Raw genomic sequence first — 14,074 nt, forward strand, 5'->3', positions numbered from 1 at the left:
CAAAGTCATAAAGGCAGATTATACAAATACCTTATCACTGAGATATAAGCCTCATATAAATAATGGTTTGCACATATAGAGGCCAGATCTTCATCTGAATTAGACAAGCTTCATTCCATTCAAGATTTAAACCAGATGAAGATAAGACCTAATAAAATCATTGCCACTTGTGCCCTGGTTTCTATTGGAGAAAGTCATCACTTTGAGATGTCATAAAACTATGATGTCAGACTTCATGGAATTAACAGGAGATGCAGTTTGCAGTGCCCACTGTCCTAAGGAAGATTTCCAAACCTCAAACCTGAATTTACTCTTAATGATGATCATGACTCAATGCTTTCTCGGACTAGAATTACAGGACTGAGTTTACTCAAAAAGCGTAACATGACAATTTAACTTATAACATCACTTCCTCCAATTAAGGTGTCCAGGCCATGCATTCAAAAACTGTCCACCCCTGCTGTCTACTGATTTATCCCCTGATGCTGGTTGGAGTGGCTGATCAAAACTGGTGATACTTCAAGTAGAATTCTACATATTCAGTGTCAGATGTATAACTCTCAAACACTATAGCTTTAGCTTAAAATGGATGATGACATGTGGATGGCATAAAAAATTCATCAGAAGAGAATTATGTTTTGTGCCAGAGTTCCTTCCTTAATAATATTTAATTACATGGCTTATTTTCACATGGATGGAATGAAACATACATTGAATGGTACTAAGAATTCTTCTCCATTAAGCAACTAAATCTGTATATCTTCTTTGTGTGTGTGTGTATGCATGGAACAGAGTAAAAATTAAAGCTTTTGTCCAGTGGGTCTTGTAATTCTGCACCTCACAAACAATAATTAAAGCTTTGATGGGAATTAATATCCCCATGGAGTCAGGATGTATACTTAGATCTAATTAGTGATGCGTGACACGAGGTTGGACTCTAGTTGGATAAGCTCACAGCATCCCCTCACAAAAAAATAATAATAATAAAAAAACTCTTACTGAATCAGCAAAACAGCCTGGAAATTGCACTAGAACAGATCCTCATGTGAGATTTCCAATATTTCCTGTTTCTAGGTAGGCTGGGAGACTAACCTCTCTTATGGTATTTCAACACATTTGATCCTAGACCAGAGGTGGGCAAACTAAAGCCCGCTGGCCACATCCGGGCCACGGGACCATCCTGCCTGGCCCCTGAGCCCCTGGCCCCTCCCCTGCTGTCTCCCCTCTCCCACAGCCTCAGCTCACTGTGCCAGCAGCACAATGGCGAGGCTGGCTCCAGCTGGGTGGCACGGCACAGGGTGAATACAGGGTGCCCTAGCAAGGCCCCTCCCAACAACAGGGGGCTCCAGGGGCAGGCACTTCGGCAGTTCAGCACTGGCGCACTCCCTGCGAGGGAGAGGCTGCACTGCGTGGGCAGGGGAGCAGGCAGGTGGTGCAGGTGGCAGGAGACTGGGGAATGTGGGTGGAGGACTCAGGAGGAGCACCGGGCATCACACAGCAAGATGGAGAGAAATGGCACCTTGAAGGGGAAACCGCCGCTTCTCTCCAGCTGCACAGCTGCCCCTGCTCCTCCTGAGTTCTCCACCCATGTTCGCAGGGCCACATTCCGAAAGGGGCTGGGGGTGGATGGTGGGAGTCCCAGGGGGGCGATTAGGGGCAGGGGTCCCAGGAGGGGGTGGTTAGGGGACAGGGAGAGGGATTGGATGAGGGTGGGATCCTGGGGGTGGTCGGGGCAGGGGTCCCAGGAGGAGGAAGTCAGGGGGAAATTCCTGGATGGTACGGACGTTCGGGGGGAGCACCTCAGGGGAGGGAAGTAGGCGGGGGGGGCAGGCTGTTTGTGGAGGCACAGTCTTCCCTACTCGGCCCTCCGTATCATTTCACAACCCTGATGTGGCCCTCGGGCCAAAAAGTTTGCCCACTGATGTCCTAGACCCAGCTGCACCCAAGAAATACAGTCCGAGTCACAAGAAAAATGGGAAAACAAGTGTTAATCCAACAACTCTCAACAAGTGTTTAGTTCAAGTCTTGAATGACTGGGGATTTTTGTTTTTATTTTGTTAGTTTAACTTGAACCCTTCACTGCTGTTCACCACACCATTTGCTATGAACTACCTTGCATGGAAATTGTTTCTTATAGTTCTAGCAAGTAAGAGGTCAGTAATTTTTTTCAAAGAAAAGACAAAGCTTGTAGGGTAAGATTTTGTTGATTTTACTCATCTTTAGTACCTCACTTCTCAAATAATCCCACTGAAATCAATGAGGCTACTTGCTAAAATCCCTTAAATTTGTCACATTTGATAGCAATTGGCCATCCAGAAATTTTCCTATACAAGAGGAATGCCCAGTTGCTTCTAAAGTTGTGAGATAAAGGACTGAGGATCGAGCACATGGTGTCTCAGTGAGCACTCGTCTAACTTTTCTGGGTAGGAATTTGAATGTCAGCAGAATACTCCATTGTTTTAATTTTGCCCCTCTGTTTGGGGTTTAACCTACCATTTGCTGTGCAATTCATTTTGATTTAACTCTCTCTGAATTGTAATTTCACCACTTTGATTTCTGCGTCCACAAGGGAAATTGTTTGGAGCTCAACATCCTTGATTTATCTTCCATTTGGCTGTCCACAAATTTCACTCATGCTATCTTTGTTTGAAATTTGTTGAGAGTAGTGACTCTTGCAGAAAAAAGATTCCATCCATTATGATACAACATTTTGAAAAAAAAAAACCCTAAAAAAACATAGATCCATATCAGACTCATCCACATCTTCCCAAAACTAGAGCAACTGATCAAAATAAATTATATAACCTGGGCAATGTCACTAATGAAGAACTGTGTTTTCCTTTCAGGTGGAAATGCCTCTTCCAACAATAAAAGTTCAACTTCTTTATCTATCAGTTTTAAATTCCAGCTTGTTCAGATTATCTATTTTGATCAAGAGGTATTAAAATTTCTGAATATGAACTGGATTCTGGGATTCTGGATGCTCCTTTTCTTTTGATTAATAAAACAAAACAATTTTAATTGTCAGTATGTTTGCAAACCCCATTTTAAAAAAACAACAACTAGCCATTGTATAATATGCTTTAAAATATGGAAATAATAGCAGTTTCCAAGTATCTGTAGTTCAAGGCATGAATGAGCAAGTTATTAACAACCACACAAATCCAAATATAACTGTTCATGCACTTTTCTCAAGTCTCTGCTTTGATGTTCAATGCAATGATAAAAAATCATGTAAACAATCAGGGACGGTTAAATAACTGCTCTTTATACATAGATAGGTTTTTTTAGTTTGTTTTGGTTACACTATATAGCTATCAAATTATTTATTCATGGAATATTTGTGGGCAGCATTCAACCACCTCCAGCCAGTAGAATATTATTAATTTAATTAAATAAATCATTCAACCATCTCTTTAAGAAATACCAGCTTGATTCAAAACCCACTTAAATCAATGGGAGTCTTAGAATCAGGCCCTATAACTTCATAAATGCTTTGCTCTTTGCCACTATAGTACATGTACCATCAATCACAATAGAAACCAATTGTGCACAGTTCCACATTGTCCTCTCATTCACGCATTTCAGCACAGCACTACAGACATTGGAGTCAGTCCTTTTATATCACGCAAGGTGTCCGCTTAAAATGGTATAAACTGCATTATGATATAAGCCAACTGCTGATTAGTAGCTTCGCAGGTCATCAACAATATCAGCACACTCTTGCTTCTAAGAAAGTGACATATAGGTCTTCATGCCATTTAACTAGGATTCTGAGGCAGCAATTGTAAATTCTTTCTATAATTGCTAATCAGTAATCAATCCCTTTCCTGGCTATTACTATATATATATATATACACACACACACACACGCATACCTCTACCCCAATACACCTCCTCAGGAGACAAAAAATCTCACCGCTTTATAGGTGAGACCACGTTATATCAAACTTGCTTCGCTCCCCTCTCCCGTTCCTTGTTCCCAGACCACTCCCTCCAGAGACCCCTGTCCCTAATTACCTCCAGGACCCCACCCTGTACCCAACCGGCCTGCTCCCTGTCCCCTGACTGCTCCAACTCCTATCCACTCACCTGCGGTGGGAAGCGGAGCGCCACATCTGCGAGCTGATGGAGTGGAGCGGGCTGGGGCCAGGCTGCTCCGCTTCCCACGGCCGGTAAGTGCGAGGAGGTTGGGGAAAGGACGCCCTCCACACTCACCAGCAGTGGGAAGCAGAGCGATGCGGCCCCAGCCCGCTCCGCTTTCCTTGCCCCAGCCCCAGCCGTGTTGTTGGGGGGGGATGGAGTGTTGGGGAAAGGTCCCGCACTCACCGGCGGGGAGTACCACGGCTGAGAGCTGGTGGAGTGGAGCGGGCTGGGGCCAGGCTGCTCCGCTTCCGCCGCTGCCAGTGCGTGTGCGGGGGATCCCTTCCCTCAAGCTCGCTCCCCCGAGCGACATGGCTGTGGCCAGGGCTAGAGAAGTGGAGCAGGCTGCTCCCAGCCCTCTGCTAATCCCCCAAGCCACTGTGGGGCCCCCAAAATTGCTCCCCACGGCTCCTACCTCCTAGACCCTGACTGCCCCTGAGACCCTCTGCCCCTTATCCAACCCCTCAGCCCTGGCCCGCACTCTTAACATGCTGCTCAGAGCAGCATGTCAGAGCTTTACCGCATTGTATGTGAACTTGTGTTATATTGGGTCACCTTATATCGGGGCAGAGGTGTGTGTATATATATATATATATATGCAAAGAGGGAGAGAAGAAAAGAAAAGCTAGACAAGGAGCTGAAAATTCAAATATATAGACTGCATCCACTTAGAAAAGCACAACTGCTCCCTTGATTTTACATTCTGAATATCTCCTCCGGCTCTCTTTTATGCATCTACAACTAGGTATACAAGAATCTGTGCGAAACCACTCTTGTTTCTCAGAGGTGGTTCTCCGTCTCACCTTCCTTGTTGCAGCACAGCTTGTGATCACATGTGTAATCACCTGACAAGTTAGATGCTTCTGTCTACACACTGTGGAAAGCTCTGTTCTCACTTCCAATCCCCACCCCCGCTCCATTGCTAGCCATCAGACAAAACAGACATAAGTTACTTGGGTGTAAACAGCAACTGTCAGATTTCAATAGCTCAAGGTCTGGTGGCCAAGCTGTTTTGTTACAAGACAGGTTCTGCCAAGCAAATGACCTGCAAGGACAAAAGGGCAGACAATGGAATTCTTGAAGATGAGGGGTGTTAGTCACATACTGTCTTGTTGTTGAGTCAGTGCACTGGCATTTGGAAAACCTGGTTCTATTACCAGATCCGACACTACCTTACTGGGTGAGCTTGGTCGAGTCACTTGAACCAGTGTGTCTCAGTTTACAGATATGTGAAATGGAGATCATGAAAGTTACCTACTTCCTAAAGCACTTGGAGATCTACGGATGAGAAGTACTATATAAGGGTTAGATACTTTTATTTTCAAACTTCCAATAAGAAGTGGTCTTGTTACTTCTGTCAGTGGAGTTCTTGGAACAAAAGGAGAACTGTGTTTCCCCAACCTCCCATTGCTTCTACAGAGGAAATTCTAAATGCTAAAATGAGTCTGGCAGGAATAGTTTTTCAGAGGAAATCCAAAATTAACATATTATTTGGGCAGCAAGGTAAACTGAATGGCAGGTGGTTGGCTCCTCATCCTTGGGCTTTCTACCCTTATGCTGAAGTGAAGCACAGGATCAAGTAAAGAAAGAACACAACAACTATGGGACCTTAGCAGGGTGCCACATAAAATGATGGGAATGTTTCAGATATCTGCTTCCTTACTATCCTAAATGCCAACTTCTCAACCTTAAGAACCTCTTCCCTCATATGGAGCAGGAAGGCTGTTCTTGTCATTGAAGGACAAAAATGTAAGATCTGTTCCCAGCTCTACCACCAACTTTGTGGACTAGATTTTCAAGAGAGTCCAGCCATTCCTTTTATGGAAACCTAAATGAAGCAGCCAGATTTTCAAATATGCTCAGCCCCTAACCACTTCCCATTGAACAGGTGCTGAGCTCTTTTGCAAACCTGGCCACATAATTTAGGTGCCTAAATGGGAACTGAGATATTTTGGAAATTGGGCTCCAATTGTGGGTGATGAACTCTTCTGAAAAGGTCATCTCCCAAGTGACTCTGGACAAGTCACGTAACTATCTGTCTCAGTTTCCCCAGGCTATAAAACAATTATAACACCATCTTAATGTGCAAGGGTGTTGTGACATCTAATCATTTACATTTGCAAAACACTGTGTGATCTTTAGACACAAGTATCTCTAGAAGAGGAAATCAATCCATACATAGAAATAAGCAGATCACTGCTTATTCTTGACTACTTAAAGCAGGAGTGGCCAACCTGTGGCTCCAGAGCCACATCCAGCTCTTCAGAAGTTAATATGCGGCTCCTTGTATAGGCACCAACTCTGGGGCTGGAGTTACAGGCGCCAACTTTCCAATGTGCCAGAGGATGCTCACTGCTCAACCCCTGGGTCTGCCATAGGGCCTGGCCCTGCTCCACCCCTTCCTGCCCCCTCCCCTGAGCCTGAAGTGCCCTCACTTCTCCCCAATCCTCCTCCCCACCCCAAGCCTCCTGTACACCATGAAACAGCTGGCCGGGAGGTGCAGGGAGGGAGTTAGAGGCACAGATTGTTGGGACTGCCGGTGGGTGGCAGGCGCTGGGAGTGGGGTCAGGGAGCTGATGGGGGGCTGCTGAAGTATTACTGTGGCTCTTCAGCAACGTACATTGTTAAATTCTGGCTCCTTCTCAGGCTCAGGTTGGTCACCCCAGGCCTCATTCAGGCAAGTACTTAAGCATGGGCCTAACTTTAAGCACAGGCGTAGTCCCATTGATTACTCAAGTGCTTAAAGTTAGGCATGTGCTTAAACACCTTGCTGATAAAGAGGAGGTGTTAATTGTAGTGAATACAGTTTTAGTTCAGCACCTCTGGAACATATCCTCCAGAACAGGGCATCACCTGACTCCAAACAAAGACTGTCAAAAGATATAGCGCTGAGGTGGAAAGAAACCTGTCAAGCGAGCAACATTTGAGATTTTACACTGGTCCTGTTTAACATAACAATCAAACAAGCACATAGTAGCTAGTTTAAAAAAAAACAGGCAGAGAGGAAAGGTTGCCGTGGGAACTAAAAGCTTTAAAACGGACGTTAACCTTGATCTGTTTATTTTAATACATTTGAAATTAAAATTAACAGGTCAGGTCAGTGATAACACCATCGTTGTACTGAACATTTCATAAACTAGAAATCAGCCAAAAGTACAATTGCAGTGCATGGAAGCTTAACATGAAAGGAGCTGTGGACTTCTCAGTGAATCCTCAATATTACTTTTCCTTACACTTCCAAGTGGCAGAGAAATTATTTTGCGTTTAGGCTCTTTTTGTAGGGGAGGGACCAAAAAAAAAACTTTTTTTTTTAAATCCCCTCAGGAAAACTATTCAATTACTCTGGCCCAATGAGATACTGAAGGCTTAACATCGAAGGACTGGATTCCAACCCCTAAACTGTATAACAGAATAATGTCCTGAATGGAATGGAGTCAGAACCAGACCAAAAAAGGTAGTCAGTTAATTTGGCTTAACACATAAACAAGCATAACTGCTAAACAGAAAGGAAGAGATCAACTGACTGAGCTGGCAGGAATTAACCAGGCTGTTATTGCCATGGACTATGATATCTCCATGGGGCCTCTGAGACAAGCAAAATCTGTTGCATAGTGATCTTTGTGCTGTGTGATAACACCCATTAGAGAAATGCCATACGGGAGTTCTACTTCCCAAACAATGTTTCTGGCCTGCCTGCTCTTTAGAGGGTCAGTTGTGCTGTTGTAGACAAAGCTCAGAGTAAGGGGGAGGGTGGAGTCACACCACAGTTATTCCCTTGATGGAATATAATACATCAGCCACTTGTATGACTGGCCAATGTCACAGGGTGCTGTATAGGCCGTGTAAGGTGGGACCCAACCATCTCTGCTCCATTTCAGGAGTGTAGGAAGGGAGAGGACCCTAACTTGCCTGGCTCTCTGGCTGGTGATGCAAGCTTATAGAACCCTCTACCCCAATGTGCACCTCTGTAGGGTCAGGCAGACACTATCCCTTACTTATTCCATTTCCCTCTTTTCTATTGATTTGTACAGACGCCCACCTTATGCCTCCTCCATTCCTCAGATCACTTAGGCATTTTAACTTCTCCACAGTCGTGAACATTGAGCTAGAAGCAGGTTTGCACTTAGAAAAAGAAATCACAACCGACGTGGAGCCACAGAAGTTCTAAAAGGGTTTGAACTCAATTGATTTCCCCTTAGTTAAAACATACTGCAAACCCAAAGGCAAAGGTTGGGTTGAATAGTTCATGTGCATTAGCAGGGGTATGCTGGTTGTCAATGCCAGAAGTTAGACTAGGACCCACATAGGACAAACAACATACAACTTGCTCAAAATGACTTTTCCAAATGAACTCAGTTCAAGCCTGAAATGCACTGGTAAATAGCAGTTTCAGAGCACTCCTAGGAATCCAAATAAGCAGACACTCTCAGTAGCACAGGGAACAGATGCAGCAAATGTCAAGAGGAGCGAGGATAGGGGATTACAGACAGACTAAAAGAACAGTCAGAGGGGGAAGGGAAAGATGTCAAAATAGAGAAGAGAGGTGAAGTGGTAGCTGAGGCCATGGAATCAACCCTGTGGAGGGAGGCAAGGAGAGAAACCAGCAGCATTGTCAGAAGAAATTGATAGATTAGAGATCACAAGAGAAGCTATGGGCTAGAGAAAGGATCTGTCAGCTAAAAGAGAGAGGAAAATAAGATAAATTTGGGAACACACAGGTCAAATGAACAGTCCTTTGAACTTCTCCTGGCCCTGGTGGAAGACGGGACTAACCACAAACAACAGCTTTCAAAAAAAGTGTCTGCCTTAAACTTCTTCTAGGCCCTCTCTCTGTTGAGCTACCTACAGCCCTGTCACGGTAATATCTGAATACCACAGAAATGTGCCTCCTCCCTGCAATTGTGTTTACAGTGATGTTATTATTCCCATTTTACAGAAGTGGAATTGAGGTACATAGAGAGATTAAGTGACTTGCCAAGGTCACATAAGAAGATTAGGGAGCAAGGAACTGAACCCGAGTCCCAGTCCAGTGCCTTATCAGCAAAGGCATTCTTCCTGCAGCTCTGATGCAGCAGTTCCTGACGGTGGTGCTGTAACCAGCCACAATCCATGTGAAGCAGTTTTCAGAGAAGGGAACTTCTGGCTCCTTGCAATGTCTTCAAGTTTCCCAGACCCTGGCATTGATAGTCTATGTGAGCTGATGGTTTTGAACACCAGTAAGTGAGGCTCTCGCAGAACAGATAAGCACTGTATCCTGCCATCAGTTACACTGTGTAAATCTAGGTCACTGCAGTTAAACCTCAGTTATATTACACATTCAGCCTAGCAGAACTTTCACCTGTTTTTGAAGACGATATCTCATGTTAATGTCACCAGAGCCACTTTACACCTAGCTAGGGAATGAGCAGGAAGAGAAGAGCCATGTAACTTGCCTGGCCATTGAGCTGGTTTTAATTTTTGAGAATTCCATGTGGTCAGCAAGGCTTCTGGAGATAATTTACAGCATGAGCAACTTGGGAACACTGTTACTATGAAACCACAAAACAGGAGGGGAACCAACCTTCTGTATTCTTCATGATTTTGTAAACTACTTTTATAAATCTGAAACAATTCCCTAGGAACTAGGAAGGTAGCAGAGGTAGCACTTGTATCCATGTTTATCAACAAGGGCAACATTTTTATGGATAAAACCGCTCACTCTCTTGTACCTGGATTAAGCTGTATTAAACATATTACACATGGGTAAATGTCAGATGACACTGCATCACTAGGAGTACATACGAAACAAGTTAAAATAATTTGACTTAATTTATAAGGTATATAGCCACACGTTAACTACATGTTTAGGAGGTTTTAATCAGGTTCTCATGGATAGCTCCCTTAACTGGTAGGACTGTGCCTCTAATAAGCAATGTTGTGTTTAAGCAATTCCATCTACACTCAAAAATAAAGTGAGTGCAGTTGATGCTTGGAGGGAGAGAAAGGATAATGGCGGAGTGTCACCCCCCCCCCTTTTTTTGAGTTAAGGAAAAAGGTCTGTTTAATAAAATATTTGTCATTGTTTTTTCTGAGAAACTGCATTTCTCGCCTCACTTAAACAGAATGGGCCTGATCCACAGGGGGTGTTCATTGGCACGGCCTCATGGATTTCAATATGATGAAACAGATCTCTAAGTTGAATCAGTTTTGCCACAAATGGATGTGTGTCTCGGTGTGCTATATGTAATGGTCTTTACACACACACACATACACGCACACACACACAGATCACCAAAGTGAATATTTAAAATCAAAACTGTAAATTCAATTACGTTATTGTCATTGAAATGCTGGGATATTAAAAGGTTAAAACCAGAGTGTTCTGACAGAGATGAGCTGAACATGCCAGCTACGACAACTGATTTAGATTCAGGCCACCGCTTTTACAGAAGAAACTGGGCCTGGAGTACACTCTGGAGATACCTACAGAAACAGTCACCTCTGATTAACTGGCTGCTAAATGTCACCCTTGCCCCACATAAATACAGCCGGAAAAGCCTTTATCTAGAAAAAAAACCCAACTTCAAAGGAAGCAGTTCATAGATGACTGTTACGGGTATTTACTTGGCCCCTTCTCCGCAAGCCGGTTGCACGACCTGCAGCCGGTCCGTTTCCAAACCACGCCACGGAAACAGCTCTACACGCTTGTGCTCCACACCCTTCACTTCCTCACCCTCGTGTCTCGCCCCAATACAAAGTGGCGGGACCTCCTGCCACCTCTGGAGGGTGAGGAGCCCCCGTGGGCCAGCCTCTACTCCACCCTGGTCCCAAGGCCCACTGGGGATATCAGTTGGCTGCTCCTCCATGGGGCCGTGAGCACGGGCATGTACTTGGCGCGGTTTACCCCTGTCCCGGACACCTGCCCCTTTTGCGGCGTGAGGGAGACCCTGGCGCACGTTTACTTAGAGTGCGCCAGGTTGCAGCCCCTACACTGGCTCCTCACAGCCATCCTCTTACGTTTCTGGTTGCACTTTTCCCCTCACCTCCTTCTGTACGCACTCCCTATCCGTGGCCCCATGAAGTCCCAGGACCTCCTGGTCAACCTCCTCCTCGCCCTGGCGAAAAAGGCCATCCACGCGACCAGGGAGGGGAGGTTGGCTGATGGAGACTCCGGTGACTGTGGGGCTTGCTTCCGCTCCATGGTCTGATCACGCATCGGGGCGGAGTTCCTCTGGGCGGCGTCCACTGGCTCCCTTGACACCTTCGAGGAGCAGTGGGCGCTGTCCGGGGTTCTCTGCTCGGTGTCCCCGTCAGGTTCCCTCCTTCTGACCCTTTGACCGCACTCCTGTCCCTGTTCTTTTATTAGTTGTCCCCCGAACTCAGTGGGTTCTGTGGCCCTGTGGTTCCTCCCCTTAGGCTGGGAGAGGATCCTTTAGCAGTGGGCGGGCTTTGCCCGCCCACTTCTCAGACACCCAATAGATACACTCACCCAATGACTCTGTTCGTCTCCATGCCACAAAATGTTGCAATTTTGCTTGAGAAAGACTTTTGATTAGAATAACAGGGGTGTTGCAAGTTGGGATGGAGGTTCACTCGCAGATCTGTGTGTCAGCTTTTGCAGTGCCTGCTTGCAGCAGCCTGTCCTTGGCTTAAGTCGTGAGATTTTACATTATAAATAAACAGCCGTGTTTGTCACAATAAAGGTTTAGGCCACAATCCAGCATTTCACCCCTGAAGCCAATGGGGCTCGGCCCAGGGGCTCAGCACAACTGGAACAAGCTAAGGCTGTAGTTGGTTTGTTTCCTTATGCAGCAAATTTGTTATTATTACTATAAAGCTATATTGCTTCTGTACATGTTTGGATGTAGGTAACCGTACGACATTCTGACACCACTAAGAATCTGCTCTCTGATACAAGTTAGACGGGTTTCTATGGGTAGTGACTTTTGATTGGGCAGCATAAAGGTAAAATGATGTTCTAGTGGTTACTAGTAGCACCAATGGAACAGAAATCACCGTATGAACGGCTGTGATGTGATGGATGAACCTTACTAGTGAGCTCGGAAATCTGCCTTCATTCACTTTCCATAAGGACCAGCTTCTGAAGACCCCAAAGGTGATGGTAACAAAAGAATGTGTGTTTTAGATGGGAAATTAAAAATGAATCATGCTGTTACTAAAAATCCTATATTTTGTTCATATAAATGATCACAGATAAGCTTCTCCTTGATCTCCACTAACCTCTGGCCTGGGAGCTTAGAACATGAAGCAAACCCTTTGGAATTAATAGTTGTAGGTAGAAACCATGACAAATTCAGCAGCTGAACACAGTTTTCACTCCAACACAAACATCACTAGTGACCTTCTGGTTTCATTGTTCTACTGGGTAGATGAAAACAGCAGCATGTCTGCTCAGGGAAATGTTGCTATTCAGCCGTAGGTTTGACACACCTTTATACTTCAGATTTTTTACAACTAACTAGCACTCTGTTGTTGTGCCACACAAAGTGACATCCAGTGGGGATGTGGATTCAAGACCCATTAATAAACTCTGGAAAACAATGCTTTGCCTAACCCCTTCTTTTCATGGTCTTACTACAATCACCAGCATGGTATTTGAATGCTGCATCTCTATGGCACCGATCAGGATATCTGAACACCCCAAATTAAACCTAAATCTCAGTCCACACTAGTGACAAATAAAGGTGGGTGAAATTTTTCCATTAAAACATTATTCTCTGGTGGAAAATGCCTATTTGAACATAGAACATTTTCATCACACATTTGCATTTTTGTCAAGTGAAAAAAAAACAACCCACATTGATTTCATTTCTGTGTGAGACACAAACCAGAGACTCATACTTTGGGATTCTCCCTCTCCTTTTATTTCCCAAAGGGGAAAAAAATACAAGAAAAGACAACATGGTTCATAGAGTACTTGGAACAAAATGAAATTTTTCAGTTCATTTTGACTTTGTGAAATATACTTAGATTTCTCTGTCAGCTTAAGCGATGAAGTACCTTCACCCGATCACTCAACTTGGGGGTGGGATGAGTCAAGCCAATGTCTGAGAGTAATGGGCAAATAGATCCTCTGATGGGATATACTGGCACAGCTGCATTGAATGCAAGGGAGCTGTGACATTATATACAGGCTGAGGATCTCTTGCTAACAGTCTTGGACAGCTGAGCTGATACAAGTTAAGCAAATTCATTGGATCCTATTGAGAGAGCTCAGTCTTGGAATACACTTAGCTGATGGGTACCATTTTCCAAGGAAGTCACTCAGACCCTGATGCAGGTAGGTGCTGTGCTTCCCCTGCTCCTTTATATTTCAGTAGGAGCCCCACAAGACTGGGCACTCAGTCACCTTAAGACTGTTAAAACAATGGCCAACAAGGGAAGGGAATTTAACCCTTAAAGATGCAACAAGCAAGTGATCAACAACATATCCACATTAATTCGACCAGCACTATGAAAATAAGGGACCCATGTTAAAATAGAATCGTTTAAATTCTGTGAATATGATAAAGTAAAGAGACTATAATTTTTTTTTTAAAAATAGTCCATGGCAAATTGCCAAATCCTTGAGATCTTTTGAATGCAAGAAAGCGTAATTAGACAACAATAAAGGATGCCTGGTGTCACAAATACCCTAGCTCAGAGCGTAACAAAGATTCTGCTTTGTCTATTGCAGAATGGTCAAACACAGGTGGAAAAGTTACAGTACTAATAACCAGAGTGCCAACTAAACAAACAAATTCAAGGTAGACACAATGGTTTAAAAATATTTGTTTAAGGACAATGTTCTGAGGTTGCAGGTAGCACTGCTGGCTGCTGGGAGATGCAGCAGTGAATTGTGCTTTAATTCTATCCTAAGTGTGGAAATGACTATGGTGACTCACCCATGGCCATCCAAACTCTAAATGACTAGCTCTATACAGCATATGAT

This window comes from Gopherus flavomarginatus, chromosome 3, assembly GCF_025201925.1.
Source record: "Gopherus flavomarginatus isolate rGopFla2 chromosome 3, rGopFla2.mat.asm, whole genome shotgun sequence".
Classification (NCBI taxonomy): domain Eukaryota; kingdom Metazoa; phylum Chordata; order Testudines; family Testudinidae; genus Gopherus; species Gopherus flavomarginatus.